Genomic DNA, 13188 nt, shown 5'->3' on the forward strand with positions numbered 1-13188 from the left:
GTCACCACATCTGGCCCAGAAATGTTCTTAAAAGTCTAAGAAGTAGAGTTAAGTGCTCTTAAGAAATATATAAAGGGGGAAAGTAATATCACAGTTCAGTCACAGTCACTAAAACTGATCAAGGAGTTAAAAAGTTAAGACAAGACTGAGCACTGACACGGAGGAAAAGAAGAGGTTAGGAAGCCCGAGGTGGGGTTGTCAGAGTTGAAAAAGCAGAACCAAGGCATGAGTGAGCCTGAGGTGGGCATGAAGGAGCTCCCTGTGTGCCCTCAGGTGAGGGAGGCAGGCCAGCTCAAGGCCATCAGGTAGGTAGCATCTGATGTGTGAATAGTCTGGACTTAGATAACTTCTCAAAGTGCTTCATAATTAAGAGACTTGGAATGTTTTCATGGGCCATAAAACTAATACCAGGTACAATATAGAAATGACAGAGCATGTCAGTAAATGCAGTAAGCCTTTACATAAACAGATGCCCAGCAGTTGGCTCAGAAGGTGCTGATACATTTTACTTAATTGGGATATATGAAAGAAATACGTTGAAATTAATCTCTTTCTCTGAATGTGCTGCTTCTTTCAGTTAATTTCTTCGTTACTGCCCCCTCCCTTTAATATTTTGACAAGAAAAATTGTTTCAGTCTGGGCGCGGTGGCTCACGCCCATAATCTCAGCACTTTGGGAGGCTGAGGCGGGTGGATCACCTGAGGTCAGGAGTTCAAGACCAGCCTGGCCAACATGGAGAAACCTCATTTCTAAAAAAAAAAAAAAAAATTGTTTCTTGCCAATTTACAGTCGCATAGTTTTAACACCTTTGGCCTTTAATAATGCATTTTATTTATTCTAAATTACATACATTCTTTTGTTATATTTTTAATATATTTACAATTGAGATAGAACTTACAACTAACAGTCTTAGAAAAAAAGCAGTATTCAATGTCAATGCATCTACAGATTTCTTTCTCTGAGGAATGTTTACATTTAGACCTGAGCATGACTGTTTTTTTAAGTCATAATTTTCCCCATCATTCTATCGTGCTGCCAGATTACCTTGTAATTTAAGTGGATAATACAAAAATGGTGGGTGTTAAAATACAGTTATAGTTATAACCCCTAATCATGAAATCAAAAATATTTTCCTAGTTTCTAACACTTTTAGGAGGCTAAAAAATAATTTTTGAAGTTATTCACATATAAGGTGTGTAGTTCCTATGTTTTTACTCTCTGGATGTCTCTAAATCTCTACATGTGCCTGTTTGTGGGGCCTAAAAGTTTATTTAATAGTTGGCAGTCTTTTGTGACAATGAAAAAAAGAGCAGTGTGATTGCTCAGTCTCCTTAGGCTCTTGGGAAAAGATTTAATGGAGAGTACAGAAATAACACAGAGTGTGTGTGTATGTGTGTAAGTTTACTGTCTAATGGTTTAAGTGTCCATTCTACAACATAGCAATATGTGGTATTTGTCATCAGCAGAAATTACAAGTTATATAGAAAATTGTGGTATCCTATAGACATAAACTTAATATTTTCTGAAAACCCCATGGAAATAAACACTAGAAAGTTCCTAGTGAATTCAGTACATATAGTATGTGCAAATGATATGAAACTCATCAAAGTGGAAATATCATTGTTAACAATGGAAAAATGATCGAAATGTGTAAAGCGTGTAATCTAAAAGACAAACACAAGTTAGAGCCTCAATGGTGTTCCTCATTCATATCAGTAGGAACTTTTTCAAGTATCCAAAGCTGAACTAGAAGCTAAAACCGGTGTTATTTGTAACACTGGGCCCTAATATGCCTGTATCTTATTTAGAAAGCAACTTAGCACTACATATTGATTCAGGAAAGAAATCCCACCTTTGGTCTAGTGATTCCACTTCTGAAAATCTTTCCTAAGGATCTCTAAAAAATGTACAAGATACTGTACAAGAAGGTTTTCCTTATAAGAACAAAACTTTGCAAATGCCTAAATCACTAACAATAGGGCATTGGCCAACTAAAGTATAGGAATAACACCTGATGAGCCAATATTTTTCAAATGGGTCAAGATCATTCATAAGAAAATAAAACATAAAGCGTGTACTGCTTAGAGCTGTACATATGTATTTTTACCATGCATAAGGAAACAAAAAGTAATGGTTGTGAGTTTACAGGTAATTTGTAAACAAGGCATTATTTTGGCTCTTGCAAATTTCTGTTCCTAATAAGACATTTCTTCAAGATGTGAGCAAGAGACTTTTACCTATTCCTACCTTTAGTATAATCATCAGTACTGTCATTACTGCTGACTAACCAGGTCTCTTATAGTTGCCAGTTGAAGAAAATCTATCTCAAAATAGTTAAAAATGTTTATTGAGAAATTAATGTGTATAGCCAGGGAGTTAACAGGAGACAGTTAGGTACTACTTGACGAAGGAATCAAATGATCTCCTCAGAACCTGTCTAAGTTATGCTATTCTCTTTTGATCTCTCCTGAAAATAGCCCTCTCCTAATGGCAAAATAAGAGCCATTGGCAACTTCCAGCCAGCTACCAGTCTTGTGGGCCAGTTCCTCCTTTCTCTAGTTCTTGGGAAGTCCCAGATGAATTGCGATTGACTGGCCAACACCTTTGTCAGGCGCCCAGCATATTAACCCCAGGAATGGGGGGAGTGACAGCTTGATACTTGGGCTGATCTTGTTTTATTTCCTGTATACTTTCATTTCTTCCTGATTTTTGTATTGAAATACATAGTAGCACATCTTGGTTTTAGGTGTGGGTGTGTAGGAAGGTGTATGTGTGTGGGTATAAGTCTGCTACTTTTTGATTCTTGTACTTAATTTTCTTGGGGTTCCATGGAAAATTCAAAATTAAATATTATGACACAGGTACTGAAACATAATCTGAATTCTGCAAACATTACTTGTTATGTTTCACACTCAAATGGTAATATATTTGCTTTTTTTGATAGAAGGTAGTGGTGGACTCTCAGAAGCTTTAGCTTGGGAACAGCTATACAAGTCTCTTCCTATCAAGCGGTGCTCCAACGATTTTATTTTTTCACATAGCTAACATTATATCATCAAATGTTCAAATATATGGGAAAAAAACTTGAAAATAACTTTTCTGTGAGTTTTTTACATAAGAATAGTTTTCTCCCAATGAACTTCAAATCATGGAGAAAAAGCAGATTTTTTTAGGTCTGTAATATTCTAGTGAGATGGCAGTATTATTAAAATGGATGATTCAAATTTCTGCTAAATCAGAAACTCCCAGATTATATCTCTACTAGATTCTAACCACTTTAGTTGGAGGGAAGAAAAGGATTCTGGGTAGATAAATTGTGACATGTTGAGTTGGACAGTATTCACTAATAGACTGATCAGTTTTTACTGTAGCAATGTGCACTTTGATTCTGTAAAAGTCAGGGACAGAGTGGATTGTGATTTGCCCACTAAACCCCTTTTTAAAAAGTAGAACAGTTATTAATATGTGGTTTGGAAAATAGTGCCTTAATTATTACTCTGTGTGGATCTTGACCTAATTTCTTACAAGATTGATTAAGATAAGTGGCTTGAGATGGACATTGCTGAGGAGTGTCATAGGTTTTTATTATTTTCCCTTATGGCAACTTTTATTATATGAGGACAAAGTTTGTGTAGTAAAAATTCAAGAATGTGATTTTTAGTCTTGCTTAAATGGATTATCTCACTTTGGTGCAAGATGGACTTTAGTCAGACCTACCTTGACATAGGTAGGGCCAATATTTTTTAGAAGCAACTATAAGATCTGTTTCAAAGTACACTTGATGAAGTCCCCAGTGAATCACGCTGTTGGAAAGAAGTGAGATTTGGGCTTTGGAAATTGAGCGCAAAAGTTAAAAATTATTTTCTGACATGAAACTGTTCTTATAGATAAGAGCATTGAACCTTTTATGCAGTCCACTTAAATATGCCATGATGAATTGCCCCTGAATAAATCACAGCTAAGTAAATGAATTAGCCATGTTATTTTCTGGGGGATATTGGCCAAAAAACAGCTCTCTGTGTTTTAGCATGTTGATATATTGAGTCTAGTATCTGACAGTAATTTTTCCACAGCATCACTTGCTGCTTGAGACTATTCCTAAAATGTGCTGTTAAAATCAGTAGAGAGACAAGTGATTATGTTTTCATTTGATAAGTTGAAGTGATAGATGCAAGAGGCAGATGAGGGGGAAGATCCCCAGAGAATCTGTGACTTGCCCAATCACTGGGAGAATTGAGTGGGGCCACGGAAAGTTTGCACCTTGTACAGAGGGGAGGAGCCTGGCCTCTTCAGCTTGTGTGCCAGGTATTCAATCTTAGATGGGAGCACACTGGCCTCTCGCTTTGCTAAGATTTTTTCCTCCTTTTTGCCAAATAAATTCTGTTCTACTCACCCTTCAATGTGTCCTTGAGCCTAATCTTTCCTGGTTGTGTGACAAGAACCTGGTTTTAGCTAAACTAAGGAGCGAAGTTTTGCATCTGAGGGAGCAGGGCATGTATATGACTTCTCTAGAAATTGCATTAGATTATTTAGCTTTAGTCTCTTTGAAAGTCCTTGACATAGCCCATTTTATCCCATATGTGTACAGAGAGAATATCATTCCCAAGTAGAATTATTATATTTTTGCCTTTATTTCCTACATATTTATTACTAGAAACTTTTTTCAGGACTGCTTAAAGTGATTAAAATGAATGTGTAGCTATTTTGAAAGTCATTTTTGCTATTCACATAAATTATCACACTTTTTTCTCTGTAGATATAGCTTTGGAGCCAAACCCTTCTGATGATCTTCCTCCGAAAATTTCAAACACAGTCTTCCTCTGAAAATCTCAAGCAAATGGTGACACTACATTGTTTTTTCCACCAGGAAGAGGACTGAAAACGCTCTGTCATAATGAGTGTATTATAGAAAAGATTTAGAGAAACTTACATTGGTTTAAATGTTTCAGCTTTTCATATATTCACTTGTCCTATTTTAACATGTGATATACTTCTCTTAGTTGTTACTATGTTAGTGAAAATCATGTAAATTTGTGTTTATACATTTTGCTACCTTTCATCAATGTAATTTGCCACGTGATTTAAGCATAGTCATAGATTTATCTTTATTTATTCATAATTCTTTGTCTTTTGCCCTTTCCCCTTGCTCCAAAGGGTTCATTTTAATGATGAATGATAGAATTTAAGCTTCAGCTTGGTTTTTATTAAAACAAATAAAAAATCAGTTGTTCATCAGTGGGGATTGAATTTGTGATTTCAGCCTCCTCTTATATGGTGCTCTAACCACATGAGTTTATCACATCCAAGTTTATGCTACTCAAAACTTTTAAGATATTAACCTTTTCATGTTAATGTAATATAAATGTAAACATCCACTACTTCTGCTTTTTTTTTAAATGTTATGTTAAATCCTAGTTTGTTTGATTAAAAAGCCATATACAACCAAGTTTTTTAGTTGATTTCAACAGCAAGAATACAAATGAGTGTTCTATAATAATGTTTAAAGTAATGCAGCACAATAAAATATGGGATTTGGTGGGGCTCAGTGGCTCATGCCTGTAATCCCAGCACTTTGGGAGGTCGAGGCAGGTGGATCACAAGATCAGGAGATCGAGACCATCCTGGCCAACATGGGGAAACACCATCTCTACTAAAAATACAAAAATCAGCTGGGTGTGGTGGTGCATGCCTGTGGTCCCAGCTACTTGGGAGGCTGAGGCAAAAGAATCACTTGAACCCAGAAGGCAGAGGTTCCAATGAGCTGAGATAGAGCCACTGCATTCCATTCTGGGAGACAGAGCCAGACTCTGTCTCAAAAAAAAATAGGTTTTTAATGTGCTTTTATGGTTTGTATAGATTTTCCAGTCATTTCTGGTCAGGATTTGTGTTTGCTCACTTTTGCATTGCTACAAAGAAATACCCGAGGCTATGTAATTTATTTTAAAAAGTGTAATTGGCTCCTAGTTCTGCAGGCTTTACAAGCATGGCTTCAATACCTGCTTCTGGTGAGGTCCTCAGTGAGCTTACACTCATGATGGAAGGCAAAGGGAGGGCAGGTGGTTTCACGTGAGAGAGGGGAAGGGGGAAGGGGCCACACACTTAACCAGCTCTCATGCAAATTACCAGAATGAGAATTTGATCATTATTGTGAGGATGGCACCCAGCCATTCATAAGGAATCCACCACCATTACCCAAACACCTCCCAGGAGGCCCTATTTTCAACACTGACAGCCACATATTCAGATGAGATCTGGAGGGGGGAAGTATCTAAATCATATCAGAATTATATTTCTCAGTTCCTTCCAGAGCCATAGGCCTCTCACAGAGTGTGTGGAAGCAGTGAAAGAAAAGTTAAAGCTATTTCATGTCCCTCAGTCTTCAGAGGGAGGAGTGTTTGCCTCCAAGGCCTTCCAGCATCAAAGGAAGAGGCAGTATAGGAAACAAAGCAGGGCTCAGCCTCTCTTGGAGCTTTTATTTTTCTGGCCTTTGTTAGAAAAAAAGATGATTTTGTTTGCTGCAGATACTATGTCTAGTTAGGTTTGCATATTCATTTTAAAATTTAAATTTAAGGTAGGTTACTTTCCAGTTGTGCAAAGACCCCCTTTTTTGTTGTTGTTAATGACATACTTGTAGATGGCCAATACATGATTTGAGATGCTCACAGGGATTCTGGTGCATCCAGAGATTTGTACTTAGTCGTGAACTAGTTCTTAAAGCTGCTACCTCTTAGATTCTGGTAATTAGAGTAAGCTATGTGTAAATGCAGAATGAGAAAATACTAATGAATCATGGCTCATATATGCAACAGTTAAACTTATTTATTAGCTAAATTTCTCATCTGACTTAATTTGTTATGCTTTTTTTTTACAAGAAGATTTTTAAATTTGAATGTAATAGAATATTTTTTTCCCTTCCAAGATGGAGTCTTGCCCTATCACCCAGAGCTAATGTGCAGCAGCACTATCTCGGCTCACTGCAACCTCCCTCTGCCTCCTGAGTTCAAGCAATTCTCCTGCCTCAGCCTCCTGAGTAGCTGGGATAACACTCGTGTGCCACCACCCCCAGCTAAGAATGTAATAGAATATCTGTTAGGACAAAAGGTAAAATCAACATTTTATATTTTACTTTATGAGATTTATTTTTATTTTTTTATTTTTTTAAGACAGGGTTTCTCCATGTTGGTCAGGCTGGTCTTGAACTCCCAACCTCAGGTGATCCACCCACCTTGGCCTCCAAAGTGCTTGGATTACAGGCGTGAGCCACCACACCCAGTCCATACTTTATTAGATTTATTATGCCATGTAATTTAAATTTTCAATTATTGGAAATTATTTTTAATGGAATTTTGTCTCACTTTGCATGGGGGTAATCAATCAGATGTTAGCAACTACTTTATTTCATAATATTTGAATCAGAACTGATTTTTTTAATTCTTGGTGAAAGGAGAAAGAGCAACTACATAAACCATATAAGTAAATAGTCACAAAGTTAAGAAATTCATAGTTTGCTGTAAAATATTGATTCCTTAAAAATAAAATGGGAGGCCAGGTGCGGTGGCTCATGCCTGTAATCCCAGCACTTTGGGAGGCCGAGGCGGGCACATCACGAGGTCAAGAGATCGAGCCCATCCTGACCAACATGGTGAAACCCCATCTCTATTAAAAATACAAAAATTAACTAGGCGTGGTGGTGTGCACTTGTAGTCCCAGCTACTTGGGAGGCTAAGGCAGGAGAATTGCTTGAATCCAGGAGACGGAGGTTGCAGTGAGCCAAGATTGTGCCACTGCACTCCAGCCTGGTGACAGAGCGAGACTCTGTCTCAAAAAATAATATAATATAATATAATATAACATAATATAATATAATATAATATAATATAATATAATATAATGTAATAAAATAAAGTCAGGACTCCATCCTGCTAGAATAGAACTCTTTTTGTGAACTTTGTAAATCTCTTCTATCTTTCCAAGTATCAAATTTATGCAGTAAAGTCTTTATTAGTATGTTCACTTTTTCAAGGATCTGATATGTAAGCTAAATTTTAAGAATCTGGTTATCGTACAATAAGAACACATAGACACAGGGAGGGGAGCACTACACACTGGGGTCTGTTGGGGGGAAATAGGGGAGGAACAGCCGGGGGTGGGGAGTTGGGGAGAGACAGACATAGGTGATGGGGAGGAAGGCAGCAAATCACACTGCCACGTGTGTACCTGTGCAACTGTCTTGCATGTTCTTCACATGTACCCCAAACCTAAAATGCAAACAAAAAAAATGCCAGGATTATTAAGCATAATTTTGGTAAGTTTTAACCCCTAATGGGATTACTCTTGGTTAAATAAATTGAATGGCCAATGGAAAAAAAATAACCAATGTAGAAAGAACATAAAAAATTACCTCTCCCCAACTCCCCACCCCCGGCTGTTCCTCCCCTATTTCCCCCCAACAGACCCCAGTGTGTAGTGCTCCCCTCCCTGTGTCCATGTGTTCTCATTGTACCATAACCAGATTCTTAAAATTTAGCTTACATGTCAGATCCTTACATTATGATCTGTTGGTAAGGACACTAAAGTTTTATCAAATTAGAACATTTATGAAATATGAGAATCTTTAATCAAAGAACATTCTTTCTGTAGTTTAAATGCAGCAATTATAATCCCAGCCATGCTTGCTCATCTTAGCTACCAGGAAGTTAGAAAGAGAGAAAGGTAATTCATAAGACAGCCTGGTACCCAAAACCACTTAGGTTTTCGTGGTCTCTAGTCAACACCTCAAATTATATTGAGAAACAAAACAGGCAGCCAAAGGGAAATGTAAACTACAATTCCAGCAAGCTATAATTTCATCCCTTGTAGTTTGTGCCTCTCCACTGCAAAGTGGCTCTGGTCTACCTGGTCTACAGCTTCCAGTTGGCTTCTTAGAGTGTGTTGCAGACATCTAGCCAAAAGCTCACTATGACTATCTAGAATAGTACTCCCAGAAGCTGTAATGGAGTTGTTCCCATAGTGGGTGGTCACTCCTAAATATCTGTTGGTAATGACACCATGATGATTATGGCAAGTCAAGACTGACTCTGGATGGTCTTGCTCACAATCCCACCCAGATCAACTTGCACAGTCACTTATACATGAGTCATGGTTTTGGTTCTATCGTTGAAATAAAAGGTTTGGTGCAGTGCTTTTGCACATTGGGAGTGAAGAGATTACGTCGAGACCAAGTGTCTCAAACTTTGTTTTTTTTAAAGAGATTGGGTCTCGCTATGTTGCCCAGGCTGGAGTGCAGTGGCTATTCACAGGTGCGATCCAACTACTGATCAGCATGGGAATTTTGACCTGCTCCGTTTCCAACCTGGGCCGGTTCACCCCTCCTCAGGCCACCTGGTGGTCCCCCGCTCCCGGGAGGTCACCATATTGATGATGAACTTAGTGCAGACACCCGATCAGCATAGTGCGCTACAGCCCAGAACTCCTGGGTTCAAGAGATCCTTCAGCCTCAGCCTCTTGAGTAGCTGGGACTACAGGCACGTGCCATCGCACCTGACAAGTGTCTCAAACTTGAGGGTAAGAATGGAGAGTAGAAAGCTGACAATAACAGAAAGGGCCCAGATTTTTGAGTTATCACAGTGATTTCCTGGCTTAAAAATGACTGACATTTTCAAGGCACCTACCATTTACTGGGGATTATTCCAAGGGCTTTTTATGCCTTATCTCATTTTATGTATACAAACAGGCAATTTTATTACTTCTAATTTTTTACGGCTATTTTGTAGATAAGGAACCAGTTTCAGAGGGGAAGTATAGCAGCAAAAAGCTAGTACATGAGGGGAACACCTGGATTTAAACTTAGCCTTCCAGACTCAAGAACTTGGACTCAAGAGCTGGGAAGCATCATGTCAACATTTCCCAAACTTTGGGATCTCTGGAAAACTGTGACAGGATGTTATTTGGTGCACAGATGCTTCATCAAATTTTAAGAAAGTTAAAAAAAAGACATATAAGTTTTTAATTCAAACTACTTAAAATAAATTTGAGAATACAGAGAAAATTATAATAAAGAGAATAATAATTATACTATTATCAGTGATTGATAGTCATTGTATTTTTATTAATTGATAATTAGTAATTGTTAAGAGAAAAAACTAGGAAATCTGAACCGCATTAACATTTATTAAAGTTCTAAAGACTTTACTGTTCATGACAACGGCTTTCTAAAACATTCTTGTGTTCCAATGTGAGGTTACAGGAGTGAAAATATAACAGGTTCATTACCATGGCTTGTCAGTGAGGGTCAGTATTTACTGGCAATTCTGACTGGTTACTCTATAAAAGACTTGACAGGACTTGATGTGCTGAGGAAGGAGAGTCCAGGAGACCCTCCGAAGGTCAGGCTGCAGGAGAAGGATTTATAAAACTGTTTCCTGTAGTGAAGCAAACACCAAAGCTCATGAGAGGCATTATTTTACTAAACAGATATTTTCCTAAGATATTAACCATTTCTGAATTAATTTCTTAAATGCACCTTTCTACTTTATAGAGATGCAGATAAATTCCTCAATATATTTGATGAGCAATTACATGCATTTGCAAGTGTCATTTTTATTGAGGTTGTATTTTTCTCACAGATTTGTGTTTATTTTATGCTGAAGTCAAAGACATATTTAAGTCTTTTTCCCCATGTCATGTTGCATCTAATCATCCTATTTAAGAAGCGTTATTAAAAGCATATGCTGGAATAAGAATTGACCTGCAGCTCTGTTTAATTAGTGAGCTAATGAGAGTAAATATATAATCCATATAACAGAAAATATATCTTTTTAAAAGATAATTGTCACGGGAGGATTCAAGATGGCTGAATAGAAACAGCTCTGGAGTGCAGTTCCTAGCAAGCACAATGCAGAGGGTGAATGCCCACTGCATTTCCAAACAAATTTTCACTGCCCACAGACCAGGAGATTGCCGGTGCTATGAGTTTTTAGCACGGCAGTTACAGCCGGTGCTGGGTTGGTGCACAGAAACTCACACAAATCTGGGCTGCCATTTCAACTGCTGGCTGGAACACCTGGGAGACAGAGCTGCCCATTCAACTGAAAGGGAGGTGGCAGAGACAGGGAGCCAGGTGATCTGGCTCAGAGGGTTCCACCCCCACAAAACAAGCAAGCTGAAACGCTCTGGATTGAAAGTTTTGCAAAACTCTCAAGCGCAGCTGGATCCAGGATGGTCCAGTTCGGTGGGGGGAAGGGTGACCACAACTATGGAGGCAGTCAGCCACTACCGAGGCAGTTCACACAACCGCTGGGCAGAGCCTGCAGCAGCTCAGCAATGCCTCTGCTTGCAGACTGTGACTAGACTACTACATGTGGGGCAGGACATCTATGAAAAAAGGCAGCAGCACAACAGGAACTTATAAATAAAGCCAATCTTCCTAGGATGGGGCATCTGGGAAAAGAGGCAGTTATGACTTCCGCTGCAGCAGACTTAAAAGTACCTGCTCAGCAGCTCTGCACAGAACAACAGAGCTTCCAGCACAGCACTTGAGCTCCTATAAGGAACAGACTGTCTCTTCAAACAGCTCCCTGACCCCCTTATACCCAAAGAGACACCTCATAAAGGAGAGCTCAGGCTGACATCTGGCAGGTACCCTTCTAGAAAAAATATAACAGAAGAAACCAGCAGCAATCCTTACTGTTCTGCAGCCCCCACAGGTGATCCCCAGGCAAGCAGGGTCTGGAGTGGACCTCCAGAAGTTCTGTAGCTGAGGCTATTAAAAGAAAAACTAAGAGACAGAAAGAAAAAACTACATCATCAACAAAAAGGATGTCCACTCAGAGACCCCATCCAAAAGTCACCAACTACAAAGACCACAGGTAGATAAAGCCACTAATATGGGAAGAAACCAGCACAAAAAAAATGAAAACACCAAAACCCAGAATGCCTCTCCTCTTCCAAAGGATCACAACTCCTCACCAGCTAGGGATCAAAGATGGATGGAGAATGAATCTGATGAATTGACAGAAACAGGCTTCAGAACGTGGGTAATAACAAACTTCTCAGAGCTAAAAGAACATATGCTAACCCAATGCAAAGAAACTAGGTACCTAGAAGAAAGGTTAGATGAGATGCAAACAGAACAAACAGCTTGGAGAAAAATATAAACGACTCAATGGAGCTGGAAAACAGCACTAGAACTTCACGAGCATACACTAGTTTCAATAGCTGAATCAACCAAGCAGAAAAAGGATATCAGAGATTGAAGATCAACTCAATGAAATAAAATGAGAAGGCAATAATAGAGAAAAAAGAGTGAAAAGAAATGAACAAAGCCTCCAAGAAATATGGGATTATGTGAAAAGACCTAATCTACATTTAATAAGTGTACTTGAATGTGACAGAGAGAATGAATCCAAGCTGGAAAACACTTCAGAATATTATCCAGGAGAACATTTCCAACCTAGCAAGCCAGGCCACCATTCAAGTCCAGGAAATAGAGAGAACACCGCAAAGATATTCCTCAAGAAGAGCAACCCCAAGGCACATAATCGTCAGATTAACCAGAGTTGAAATAAAGGAAAAAATGCTAAGGGCAGCCACAGAGAAAGGTCAGGTTACCCACAAAGGGAAGCCCATCAGAATTACAGCGATCTCTCCACAGAAATCCTACAAGCCAGAAGAGAGTGGGGGCGGTTATTCAACATCCTTAACAAAAAGAACTTTCAATCTAGAATTTCATAACCAGCCAAACTAAGCTTCATAAGCAAAGGAGAAAGAAAATCCTTTATGAATAAGCGATTGCTGAGAGATTTCATCACCACCAGGCCTGCCTTACAAGAGCTCCTGAAAGATGCACTAAACAAGGAAAGGAACGACCAGTACCAGCTACTCCAAAAATGTACCAAATGGTAAAAAACATCAACACAATAAAAAAGTGCATTAACTAATGGGCAAAGCATCCAGAGAGCATCAAAAGGATGAAATTCACACATAACAATATTAACCTTAACTGTAAATAGGCTAAATGCCCCAATCAAAAAACACAGAGTGACAAATTGGATAAAAAGTCAAGACCCACGGGTGTACTGTATTCAGGAAACCCATCTCATATGCGAGGACACACATAGGCTCAAAAATAAAGGGATGGAGGAAGATTTATTAAGTAAATAGCAAAAAAAAAAAAAAAAAAAAAAAGCA

General features: G+C 38.6%; 1 long non-coding RNA gene across 2 annotated transcripts in view; it reads left to right on the top strand.

Moving 5' to 3' along the window:
• LOC118150289 (uncharacterized) overlaps positions 1 to 5440 on the top strand; it is a 28279-nt gene extending 22839 nt beyond the window's left edge. For both annotated transcript variants that reach the window (XR_008478603.2, XR_013530950.1), the window contains one exon: positions 4757 to 5440. This is a non-coding gene — a long non-coding RNA (uncharacterized LOC118150289). The remainder of the gene's footprint in view (positions 1 to 4756) is intronic.
• The last annotated feature ends 7748 nt before the right edge of the window (positions 5441 to 13188 follow it).

Source organism: Callithrix jacchus, chromosome 22 (assembly GCF_049354715.1).
Source record: "Callithrix jacchus isolate 240 chromosome 22, calJac240_pri, whole genome shotgun sequence".
Lineage (NCBI taxonomy): Eukaryota > Metazoa > Chordata > Mammalia > Primates > Cebidae > Callithrix > Callithrix jacchus.